General features: G+C 47.4%; 1 protein-coding gene across 15 annotated transcripts in view; it reads left to right on the plus strand.

Moving 5' to 3' along the window:
• Nucleotides 1-13,106, plus strand: part of TRERF1 (transcriptional regulating factor 1) — a 212,922-nt gene that overhangs the window by 134,470 nt on the left and 65,346 nt on the right. For all 15 annotated transcript variants that reach the window (XM_059701666.1, XM_059701665.1, XM_059701663.1 and 12 more), the window contains one exon: nucleotides 8,352-8,466. The gene's annotated coding sequence lies outside the window, so the exon portion shown is untranslated. The remainder of the gene's footprint in view (nucleotides 1-8,351; nucleotides 8,467-13,106) is intronic.

Genomic DNA, 13,106 nt, shown 5'->3' on the forward strand with positions numbered 1-13,106 from the left:
CGCCCCGCCGGGAATGGGAATGGCGCTGTCCGTCGGTGGGACTCTGCCATTAGGGACATGTTCCGCACTGTCCGACGTGGGAGCCACATGTGGCTAGTGCAGCGGCAGATCTGAGTTCTACAGTTTATCTCATTTCAACTAATTTTTTAAAAAATATATTTTATTGATTTCTTACAGAGAGGAAGGGAGAGGGAAAGAGAGTGAGAAACATCGATGAGAGAGAAACATCGATCAGCTGCCTCCTGCACACCTCCTACTGGGGATGTGCCCACAACCAAGGTACATGCCCTTGACTGGAATCGAGCCTGGGACCCTTCAGTCTGCAGGCCGACGCTCTATCCACTGAGCCATACCGGTCAGGGTAATTTTTTTTTTAACTAATTTTAATAGTGACCTGTGGCTAGTGGCTGCCTGCTCATACTGCAGTGCGCACAGGCTATCTGGGGATGGCACAGACAGTCCGCAAACCTCAGTGAGGACCGGCAGTCGGCATTTCTAGTAAATTCCCAGGGGATCCCGAGGACCACGCTCTGAGTAGGATGACGTAAGTCTCTACCAAAGAGCATTTTGCACCTGTAAACACAACAGTGACATTTCTGCCACCTGGAAGCCTTGTTAAAGGACACGGTGGTTGCCGAAACCGGTTTGGCTCAGTGGATAGAGCGTCAGCCTGCGGACTGAAAGGCCCCAGGTTCGATTCCGGTCAAGGGCATGTACCTGGGTTGCAGGCACATCCCCAGTAGGAGATGTGCAGGAGGCGGCTGATCAATGTTTCTCTCTCATCGATGTTTCTAACTCTCTATCTCTCTCCCTTCCTCTCTGTAAAAAATCAATAAAATATATTTTTAAAAAAATAAAAACAAAGGACACGGTGGCGTACGTGTAGGGTGATGGGGAAATGTCGTCTGTGGAATTAGACAGATATTGGTTCACATCCATTTTAATCAGCTGTGTGCCCTGGGCAGCCTCCTTACCCTCTCTGAGCCTCAGTCTCTTCATTTCTGAAGCAAAGCCTCGATCATTCCTACCCTGCAGTGTGATGCTGAGCTACTGTGTTTGCAAGCACCAAGCCCAGTGCCCTGGCACATGGTTAGCGCTCAGGAAATAGCAGCAACTCACCTCCCGTAAAGGCATCATTTACACAAATCAGACCTGGCCTGCAGGCCATGCCGGGGATCCCCCCAGGTCAGAATCACCCACATATTCTTTTAAAAAGTAGGTCCTTGGGCACAGCCTACTGAGTCAGAGTGGGGCCCAAAAAGCTTTTTTCAAGAAACGGAGGTAAATGTCATATAACATAAAATGAACCATTGGCCATGTAAAGTGCCCGAGTCTGGGGCATTTAGTGAATTCACAGTGAGGGACCATCACCTCCGCCTGTTTCCAAGACATTTTCATCAAAGGACATCTTGTGCCCATTAAGCAGCCACTCCCCATCCTCCCTCCCTCAAGCCCCTGGCAACACTGACCCGTCTCTATGGACTTACCTCTTCGGGGTGTTTCAGATGAAAAGAATCAGAGCGTAGGTGACCTTTAGTACCTGACTTTTTTCACTTAACGTAATGTTTTCGAGGGCCATCTGTGTTGTAGCATGTGTCAGTGCTTCATTCCTTTTCATGGCTGCGTAATATTCCACTGGGTGCATATGCCAGAGTTGTTTATCTGTTAGTCAGTTGGTGGACATTTGGGTCATTTCCACTTTTGTAGCCATTATGAATAAAGCTTTGAACATTCATGAATGCGTTTTTGGTTTGGGGTACCTGTTTTCAGTGCTTTTGTCTGTGTACTTAGGAGTAGAATTATTGGGTCATACGGTCATTCTATGTTTATGGTTTTGCCACACTGTTTTCCAACGTGGCTGCACTATTTCTTTTTTAATCTTCATCCAAGGATATGTTTTTACTGGTTTTAGAGAGAGAGGGAAGGAGAGAGAGAGAAACATCGATGTGAGAGAGAAACATTGATGGATTGCCTTTGTAAGCGCCCTGACCGGGAGTCAAACCCACAACTTTTGGTGTTCAGGACAATGCTCCAACCAGCTGAGCAACACAGCCACTATTTTCCATTCCTACCAGCAATGCGTGAGGATTCCAACTTCTCCAATACTTACTTTTGTTTTTTCATTATTTTGGCCAATCTGGTAGGTTCAAAGGGAAGCTTCAGTTCTCCGGGTGGCCCCCATGGACATGAAAGCCACTCTTGAAGGAGCGCTCACCCTACTCTTACTTCAATGACAGTCTGCTTCGCACAGGGCCGTGGGACCCCGTGAGCGGGGCTTTGGCTGGGCTTGTGAAACCATCAGGAATTGGAGTTGTTCGTGTGCTGTGTAAGAGGTTGGCTTTTTTTCACACATCTTATTTGCTAAGTCCGTTCGGGCTGCTATCATGAAATAATACTGACTGGGTGGCTTAGAAGCAACAGAAATGTGAAATTTGTTGCTCACCGTTCTAGCGGCTAGAAAGTCCACGATTAAGGTGCCAGCATGGTTGTGTTCCGGTGAGGCTGTCTTCCTGGTCTGTAGCCAGCACACCTGGCTGTCCTCACATGGGGGGGGGGGGGGGTAGGGAGCTCTCCGCAGTCTCTTTTATAAGAGCATTAATTTCACTCAGGAGAGCTCCACCCTCATGACCTGAGCACTTCCAAGTGGGCCCCCCCTCCTAACACCATCACTTTTGGGGGGTCAGGATTTCAACAAATGAATCGTGGGGTGGGGACCCAGACCATCAGACCATGGAGTGGGTGGGGACAGTTTGCTCTCTGCTTACCCTGGGAAGGCCAGATCAGCTGAGATGACCTACCCCATGCATGACCTCTGCCCCCATGAGTGACCTCCCCCATCCAGTGCCCACTACCTATGGCTGAGGGCTGGCCTGGAGGGTCTTTTCCCAGCATGAACTGGCTTTGATCTCTTCTGTTTTAATGAAATTTAAGGTGAACTTTTGCATTCTACAGCGTAGTATAGCTGGGGCTGATTTAATTTTTTGTCAATAAGGGATTTCACCCCAAATATTTAAGTGTTAATCCTGTGGCCTTGAAGAGAAAGGTGATAAACCAAGGTCAGTGGACAGAGGAGTGGCGGGGCAGGGGCTGTGGGCGGAGCCCGTAATGAAAGAAATAGTATGTCTGCTAACAATGAGCAGTCTGTTTCCCTCTTGAGGAATTGCCTCAAATTTAATCTCTGGGGTGGAAGAGAACATTTAAGTTACACATTGTATCCACACAAGCAAAGGGAGCGAGGTCCTACCGTAGCTCCACGGCTGATTGCTCTCGGACGGGAGCCCAGCAGCACCCACGGCCTCCTGAGTCAGCTGTTCTCAGCCTTGGCCACGTGTACGGCCACCTGGCACGCTTTAAACGCTTAGTTAATAGGCTTGTGGTGGAACCCAGGCATCTGTGTTTTTTAAATCTCCCAAGGTGATGCCGGTGTGCAATCAGGATTGAGAACGGCTGTGCTTTTGATGGTCTGTTCTGTGCTTAAACCTTGGAGGGAAGGCAGGGGAGCGGGGGGGGGGGGGGGGGGGGGGGCAGTGGTGGTGGTGGTAAGAGATCAACCAAAGGACTTGTATGCATCCATATGAGCATAACCAATGCACACAGACAGTGGGGGGGGGGGGAGGCGGGGGGGACAGGAGCAGCCAGGGAGAGGTCAATGGGGGGAAAAGGAGACATGTAATACTTTCAACAATAAAGAATTACTAGTAAAAATAAAAGATTCTGTGGAAAGTCATTTGGAATTCATACAAGGCTACAACAAATGTTGTCTATGTTCCTTTGTTTGAAAGCTTTTAATCAACTGTTTATATAAATATAGGCTTTTGATCCAAAAGTTTTAAATTTCAGGGCCTGCGTAAAATAATTCAAAAAATTTAAAAAGAGAGAGAGAGGGAAATGCTGTGCTAGCACATGGGACAGTAATGGTGAAAAAAATCAGACATTGCCCATGTCATGGTAGGGCTTACAGTCTGGGACACCCACTTGTTTAGCACATAGTTAATTAACTGCAACTGTGATAAGTACTTAAATTTCTGCAGGGCCAAATAAATCTCACTAATGCTATCACCTGAAAGCTGACATTAATGAGGGGGGAGCTAGGAAAAGAGCATCCTAGTCCAAGGGACCAGCATGTGCAAAGGCCCTGGGGTAGGAAAGAGCTTAGTGTGTGTGAAGACCTGGAAGGCCAGCTGGTTGGAGCTCTTGAGCAAAGGGATGAGGCCAGAAGAAGTTGCAGAATGGATGGTGGCCTGCCATCCTCTGTCAGCCTACAATGAGCCCATCTGATAGGCTCACCAAGTGTGGGCTGCTCTGATACTGACGTGAATGGCCCGGCTTCTGTGCTCCGGAGTACTCAGCTGCAAAAAGGCCTAAGTGATCTGCTTCTATCTCTGAATGGTCTGGGCAGGAATCTCCTCTTCTAAAGAACTGGAGAGGAGATGGGAGTTTCCCCCACATCTATAAAGTCCCCCTACATAGGAGGACTCGTGGGACAGAATGGTTGGCCCCGAGGGACTGCCGTCTCAGATTCCTCCTTGCATTGTTTACTCCCCCCGCGGTTGCTTGGTGTTCTTGGATTAAATCTACAGATGTAACTCCTCCTCCTCCAGCTCCCCGTCCTCCCCCTCCTCCTGGTTTTCCTTCTCTTCTCCCTCCTCCTTTTCCTGCTGTTAACAATCTGTGCCAACTTCTAATGGACTGTGGGTGGCATGGGGAATGCTTCACACTTCATTTGGTCCTGCTCCCCATGTTAGGAGCTCCGCGGTTTACATCTCACATCCCCGCCCTCCCCTGACTCTGCCCTCGCCTCCGCCTGGTGACCTGTTCTTTTCATTAAAACTGCCCTGTGGCTGCGGAGAACCCTTCCCCTTTGGTTTGGGCCCCTCAATACCCATGTAGAGTGTCCTTTCTGTATATCGATTGTTCCCCTCCCCGAGACTCCTAAATCTTCACTTCCCCCTAAACTCGGACAAGCAGTGTGGTGTGGAAGGCAGCATTGGTCGCCACCAGTGTGCAGAAGGGAAACTGGGGCCCGCACAGCAGTGCGGGGCAGTGGGGAGACTCTGGCCTTCCCTGGTGGCTTACCGGCTGCGGGTCCTTCCGGGGCTGTGTCCTCGCTGGTCCTGTGGGAAAGAGATAAGTAAGATGTTTGTCCTGTAAGCCTTCCAGGATGCCTGGTGCAGCCCCACCACTTGGGTTTGTGGCCTTGGATAAGGCAGCGGGCCTCAGTTTCCTCACCTGAGGATTGTCTTAACTCTGTGCAGTCGGGTCTGAGAACTGCTCTGCTAGCCCATGGACACGGTGGTGAGAAAAAGCAGACATTGCCTCGTCCGGGTGGCTCAGTGGGTTAGAGTGTCGTCCTATACACCAAAAAGGTTCCAGGTTCGATTCCTGGTCAGGGCACATACCTAGGTTTTGGGTTCGATCCCCAGTCAGGGCGTGTACGGAAAGCGATTGGCCAGTGTTTCTCTCATCAATGTTTCTTTCTCTCTCTCTCTCTCTCTCTCCAGTAAAAATATAGCCCTGGGTGGTATTTTTTTTAATCAGACATTGCTGATGCCCTAGCAGGGCTTGTAACTGTCTGTGAAGTCATGCACGCCTGGCCTGTATGTGTTACTATAGCAGTGGCCTTTGTTTTAGGGCAGATCACTATTGTAGTTCGAGTCCTCTTTAATCTGTAAATGTTAGTTTCCCGCACTAGACGATAAGCTCCATGAAGGCAGTGGCCGCATTGGTCTTGACTGTTGTATGCCCAGCGCCTTGTACTTGCCTGGTACGTACTAGCCTCTCAGTAAACGTGGCATGGACGAGTGGTTGGTTGGATAGGTGGATTGAGCTAGTTACCTTCCAATCCTTTTCCTTAACGCCAGCCCACAGACGCTTCCTAGCAGGGGTGGGGGGCCGTAATGACCTGTTTCTATGTCTCTTTGGGGCATCTTGAGACCCCTAAGGTCTAGCGCAGCACCTGACATACAGCAGATGGCCAGTACAAGGGGACGAAGCTTAAGGCTTGCCCTTGAGACTAGCTCCAAGGACAGGAGCTGCGGTGGGGGACCTTGGAGAGCTACTTTCCCAGGCTGCGAGCAAGGACAGCACAGTTATTCATGGGCGCGCAGGGAACCGCATTCCTGCCTCCCACCATGTCGTGGTCTGCTATTCAGGTTGCCAGTTACTATATTGACTTATTTGTACACAAATAGTTATTTCCATAACCTTCTCTTGGCCAACATTCAGAGATAATCATATACAATCTTTGTAACATCACAGACATGGCTTCAAAAGCATTCTGTCGCTGTAGGAATGCTTATGATGTGCTTATCGCCCGAATTTCATGAGCAACAAACTCCCAAATTGCAGATGATTTAGCATTTGAAGCCGGGAGTGAGAGTGTGTGTGTGTGTGTGTTTGCATTTTTAAAAAAAAAGACTTTGAAAAGAATTTTTCTTCGGTAGAGTTATTTCCTTATAAAGTTTAAAATAAGAACTACTTAAAAGCTGAGAGCTTAGAGGAGTACTTTCTCTTAAACATTCAAATGGGTGAAAATGACTTGTAATCACTTCCTTAAGTATTAAGGCAACAGGCACTCACAGGCTTTTTTTGGAACTGGCTGTCACAGACAAAGGATTTCTCAAGTTAAAAAAAAAATATGTATTTTTATAGCATTAAATAGGAGGCACGAACACCAGCAGCTGCCCTGACATTTTGGAAATGATCTGTTTTCAGGCTGGGCTTGTCCTAGAGGGTTGGAAGTCCCGGATGGAGCAGGACAGGGCTGCAGGCACCGCTGTGACCAGGGTCCGTGGGCTTCCTGCTCGTGTTCCCTGGACCCACTGCCTCTGTCCATCACCCCAAGCCCACACTCTCCCAAAGTCCCTACCGTGGCTCTTCTTCCTGGAGAGACTCGCCGAACTCTGAAGGCTAGTCCACAGGGCAAGTTTGACATTTTTCTTTCCAGCCACCCTCTGTGAACCAAGATCAGCCAGACAGCTCAGGAGAAGTTGCAGTCTATAAACTCATATTCTAGTGATGCTACGCAACTGTGGTTCGTGGGATGGCGCTGGCCTGCAAACGTCACGGGTCCATAATAAAGTACAGATACTGGGCGTAAGCACTTCGAAACTTCCGTACTGATACGACAGAGTCATTCATTGAATCGAACAATTAAAAAGTAGGCTTGTACTTTGAATATTTTTCATTTTGTTTATCTCGTGGTTCATTTTCATTATCCTATATAATAAAAGGCTAATATGCAAATTGTCCCCTCGATATCAGGAGTTGGACTGGGAGTTCGACCAGGGGGCAGGGCCAGCCAGCCAACCTTCCTCGGCCTCTCCCCACCGGCTGGCCCCACCCCGGATTGTCCCCCCTCCCCCCGATGAGGGGCAGGGCCCGCAAGACCTCATCCATGCACAAATTTGTGCACCAGGCCTCTAGTGTTTTATAAAAGTATTCATTTTGCCCTAGCTGGTTTGGCTCAGTGGATAGAGCATCAGCCTGAAGACTGAAGGGCCCCAGGTTCGATTCTGGTCAAGGGCATGTACCTTGGTTTCGGGCATATCCCCAGTAAGGGGTGTGCAGGAGGCAGCTGATCGATGTTTCTCTCTCATCGATGTTTCTAACTCTCTATCCCTCTCCCTTCCTCTCTGTAAAAAATCAATAAAATATATTTTAAAAAATTATTTAAGCCCTGACCAGTTTGGCTTGGTGGACAGAGCATCAGCCTGCAGGCTGAAGGGTCCCAGGTTCAATTCCGGTCAAGGGCATGTACCTTGGTTTCAGACATATCCCCAGTAGGGGGTGTGCAGGAGGCAGCTGATTGATGTTTCTCTCTCATCGATGTTTCTAACGCTCTATCCCTCTCTCTTTCTCTCTGTAAAAAATCAATAAAATATATTTTTATTTAAAAAATTACTTAAAAGTATTCATTTGTGATGAGTTGGAACTTAAAGACAACTGGTCCTCCATCACAAATACAGTAGTTTGAGAAGCCCTGTGCTGTCAACTTGTAAGCTGCCTCTGCCCTCCTCCCCTGAGGGACAGGTGGGCTGCTGAGTGAATTTGGGGAAATCACAGCACTTGCCACATCACATTGCAATGAAAACTAGTCTTGCCAGACAGTTCCTTGAGAGTAGGGACTGCGTGCGGTTCATCTTCATAGCCTCATCCTTAGAGCCCTGCCTGGCACACGGAGGGCATGGGAAACGTTGTCCAGCGTAGGCCCGTCTGTGCCCCGTGACCCGAGAGTGGTGAGGCCATCCTCGGGAAGTCCCAGGGCGTCTGGGTAGTGACCTCTGGGGCTGGCGATGGAAAGCTGGGAGCAGGCGATGAAGACGTGACCTCTCCTCCTCTTTTCCCCACAGAACCAGGTCTCCTCTTCCCACCTGCCCAGCAGCATGAGAGCAGCATGACCGGCCAGCTGCAGGAGGAGCCCCCAGAGCCAGGCCCCCAACTCGACCATCTGCTGCGGAGGACGAGGTGAGCTTGCGTCCCTTCTCCCGGAAGGTGTAGGAATGTCCGCCGTAACTTATTTCATGTGCTTTTGTCATCTTTCCCCATCTGTGGGGAAAAATGAGTCTCCAGGGACTTGTGGGTGTCGTGCCCGGCCGGTGTGGCTCAGTGGTTGAGCATCGACCAATGAACCAGGAGGTCATGGTTCGATTTCTAGTCAGGGCACATGCCAAGTTTGTGGCTCGATCCCCTGTAGGGGGCGTGCAGGAGACAGCTGATCAATGATTCTGTCTCATCATTGGTGTTTCTAGCTCTCTCACCCTCTCCCTTCCTCTCTGAAACCAATAAAAATATATTTTAAAACAAACAAACAAGAGAAAGGAAGTGAGTGTCAGCCTAATTCGACAGAATGTGCTCATTTTGGTTAATGGAGAGGCCGATGGTGGAGCAGGCAGGACCCTGAATTGAGTTTCCAGGGACTGAAGCTCTCATTATTCCTCCCCTACCTCCTGAACTGGGATCTTGGCAGGTCTTTTAGGGACTGGGGATCCAGGGAATTTGGGGTGAAGGAATCTCTGGAATAGGATGGCATTGGAAAGACAGTCAGTCTGTGGTCTGGGCCTCCTAGAACATTCTGGACAGAAACTCCTGTCCCACGCAAGGCTGTGAGGGGCCTTAGAGGATCAGCCAGGCCAATGCCCAGCCAATGATGAACAGTGAATTGTTAGAAAGTCCTTCCTAATATTGGGACAATTTCCTTTGCCTTCCCTTTTTTTAATGATAAGGGAAAGTTTATTTAGAAAGTTACAGAAGTAGGAGAAGGGCCCTTGGAGCTTAGGAGAAAGAGGGAGAGTGACACAAGCCTTGAGCGATGGAAGAGGGAGAGCACGCCGGGACAAATTATTTCTCTCTGTACGGTCTCCATCTCTGCTCTGCCACGTGGACCACAAAGACCAGCTTTCAGAGACCCTTCCACAGGACTCCCTCTCCCGGTTTGAAGATGGCTGTCCTGGCTCTGCTTCCCTTTTCTGTATAAATTCTCCCCAGAGACGGAGGCCACTCACCTTGTCCTCTTGTTCCCTCCGTGTGGGGAAGGATTTCATTACCTGCGGTTGCTCCCTTACCCCTGGCTGTTCTTCAGAGAGAACCCTTCACTCACTAGTCATGGGTACAGCTGGTCCTCGAATAACGTCACTCCCTTTAACACCTTTTCAGTATAATCTTGCTGAGACGCTGTAGTAACTTAACTCTTGTTGATATTAACTCGCCTCTGGCAAAAATCGGTTTCGTTTTACTTCGTTTCACTTGAGGTCGGAGGACCTGTCAATGACGTTCCGTGCGGACTTACTGTGCGCGCTGAGCTTCCTCTGTGACCATCACTGTGCTAGGCTCTATGCATGAGTGAGCAAGACAACGCCTCTGTCTTTTTTAAGACAAAATAGGATCCTTCGAGAGAGTTTGAAGTAAGCTTTCAGCCACTTCTGTGTGTTCCTTTTTTTCTATTTTGTCTCTTTCCAATTTTTTTCTTAAATGTTTTATGAATGAAAAGCACGAGGATTCTGTAATTATGGAATATATTTTTCTAGATATGAGCATCTAAGTTAGTTCACTGTACTGTTCAGCTCATCTATAATGTGTTCCTTCCTGATTTTGTCTGATTAATCTATCAATTATTAAGAGAAACGTGTTAAAAATCTCTCACTGGATTTGTCAATTTCTCCTCGCAGTGCTGAAAATTGTGCTTTATGTATTTTAAGGCAATTTGGTGCACAGATGTTTAGACTCAGTATATATCTTATTGATGAATTGAGAGTCATTTCTACCATCTTTACATACTTTACATTTTTTCTGATTTTTCTTTTTGCTTGAGATATTTTCACCTCTTATTCTATTCTTTTCCCCCAGAATCATGTACTCATTTATTTTCCATTTAAAAAAATACAATAAGTATTCATCTGTCTGGACATGCATATTTAAGTGTGGTTTGCATTTTCCGAAATGAGAGTGAGGGGGTTTTTTTAGAGATTCTATCATTTTAAAAAAATTTCAATGTTGACACGATTGCAGGTGTCCCACTCACCCTCGTCCGTTTGCCCTCCACCCACCCCACCTTATCTTCTTATTTGGAATTTATATGCTCTGTATCTATTCTTTCCGTGGCTACCCATCTATTTTAACAGGCATACGTGACAAAGTCTAAAATTAATCGGTGTCTTTACCTTCCTCCCAAACAATGCAAGAACCGTAAACAGGTTCACTTCTAGCCACTGCCTCTCCCAATGTGTACAGAGTTATTAGCCTGTGATTTTATTCTACCCTGTTTTCACCTACAAGTTAGACATCATTGTTTCATATATTGTTTGTATAGATTTACCCACACACTTACCAATACTTTTGTCACCATTCTTTCATGAATCCGAGATCATGTTCCTTCCTCCTAATATAAATCTATTAGCATCATCTTTTACTGCAGTGATGGCGAACCTAAGACACACGTGTCAGAGGTGACACGCAAACTCATTTTTTTGGTTGATTTTTCTTTGTCAAATGGCATTTAAATATATAAAATAAATATCACAACTATAACTCTTTGTTTTACTATGGTTGCAAATATCAAAAAATTTCTATATGTGACACGGCACCAGAGTTAAGTTAGGGTTTTTCAAAATGCTGACACGCCGAGCTCAAAAGGTTCGCCATCACTGCTTTAGTGAGACTGTGGTAGTAAAGTCCCACTTTTTTTTCTTTTGGTTTGGCTTGGTTTTTTTGTTTTTGTTGGCTTGAAGCGCCTTATTTTGCTCTCAGTTCTGAAAGGCAGCTTTGCTGGATATATTCTCTTACGTCACTGAAGCCGTGGGTCCACTGCCCTGGCTCTGAATGTTGCTGTTGAGAAACTGGCTGTCCGCCTGATTGCTGTTCCTTTGTATCTGACCTGGCGTTTCCCTCTGGTCTTGTTCAAGAGACGGTTGTTTTCTTTGGTGTTCTGGAGCTTCCCTGTGCAGTGAGGAGGAGTGAATTCCTCTGTCTTTATTCTGCTTGGTGTTCGTTGGGATTCCTAGAGCTGAAGATGGGTATCTTCCAATGATTCTGGAAACATTCTCACCCTTCATGTCTTTGAATATCACGTCTTTCTAATACCTCCTTCAGGAACTCCAGTTAGACGTATGGTAGACCTTCTCATTCTATTCCCTATGCCTCTTATCCTTTATTTCATATTTTAAATCTCTGTCTTTCTGCAAACTCTGAATAATTTCTTCAAACTTGTCTTCCATTTGACTAATTTATTCTGTGTCTCAAATGCTATCTAATTCATCCATTGAATTTTTTTCCTTTCAGCTCCTTTTTTATTATTTCTAGAAGTTCTGGTTCGTTATTTTTCAAATCTGCTTGGTGATTTTCTGGTCTCTTATTTCTTGTTCATATTGCACACGTCTTTCTCTATGTCTCTAACATATTGAAGTAGCTGTTGGAGAATTGTAGGATTCCACGTCGGGTAATTCCAGAGTCCGCCATCTCTGCAGGCCTGATTGTGCGGCTGTTGTACCTACCTCCTCGCTGTCTTCTGTCATCTCTGTGAGCTGCTCATTTTCATTGCAACTTTATCTTTGAGAATTCTTTGAGGTCCGGGTTGACACTGACCTTTCCAGAGACGATTTGCATTAACTTCTGCTAGTCATCTAGGGCCGTGGTCGGCAAACTGCGGCTCGCGAGCCACATGCGGCTCTTTGGCCCCTTGAGTGTGGCTCTTCCACAAAATACTGACTTCTGCGCATGGGCCACGAAGCATCAATCGCACTGTACGTGCGCGCCCGCACGTGGTATTTTGTGGAAGAGCCACACTCAAGGGGCCAAAGAGCCGCATGTGGCCCGAGAGCCTCAGTTTGCCGACCACTGGTCTAGGGGCACCACCAACCAAAAATCACTTTGATTTTTTACCTGAGGCTTTTCTGGCTACAGAAGTGGCCTGAATTCAAACTGCAAAACTGTGCGAAGTCCGGCTTTCGGTACACATTTTCAGTGAAGACTTCCCCAGGCCCTCCCGGCCCAATGCCAGCTTTCCTTGCAGCTCCCTCTGTGTTGTGCTTTGTCTCATTCACGGCGGGGAGCAGCTCCCCTGGGAAACTTGAATGTCTAGGAACCCCAGGACAAGAGCCAGCTTTGCTTCAGGATGGCCTCCCAGGGCTCCTGCTTTCGGTTTGTTTCTGGTCTTTGAAGAATCCTTCCATTTGTGCCAGCTCAGCAATGTATGTACAGTTTTTATATTTTAAATTTTATCCAGCATTTTATTTGCTTCCATTGGGAAGGTCAAGTAGGGTATCTGGCCGAAAAGTGTCTCTTTTTTTTTTCCTCTCTCCAGCGTGGCCCTGGGGGGCAGAAATGACTATTCCTTGTTCACGGGAGAGCAAACCCAGGCGCAGAGAGGACCTGTCACTGGCTGCAGGTGCCAGGCTGGGAAGGAGTGTGTCCCTTTCCTATCTCCTTTCCCCCGAATAATTACGGACCACATTTTGGGAGATTCGCTTTTTGCTCACAAAGGATACGCGTTCCTACCAGAACGCTTTAAATAGTTGGACAGCTCTGTGAGATTTGTTTATGAATCTATTGTTTATCTTCCTTGGGAGAGGAAATGGCTTCTGCATATTTTGCGGCTCATTTCTCTGGCGGTC

This window comes from Myotis daubentonii, chromosome 6 (genome assembly GCF_963259705.1).
Source record: "Myotis daubentonii chromosome 6, mMyoDau2.1, whole genome shotgun sequence".
NCBI classification, from domain to species: Eukaryota; Metazoa; Chordata; class Mammalia; order Chiroptera; family Vespertilionidae; genus Myotis; species Myotis daubentonii.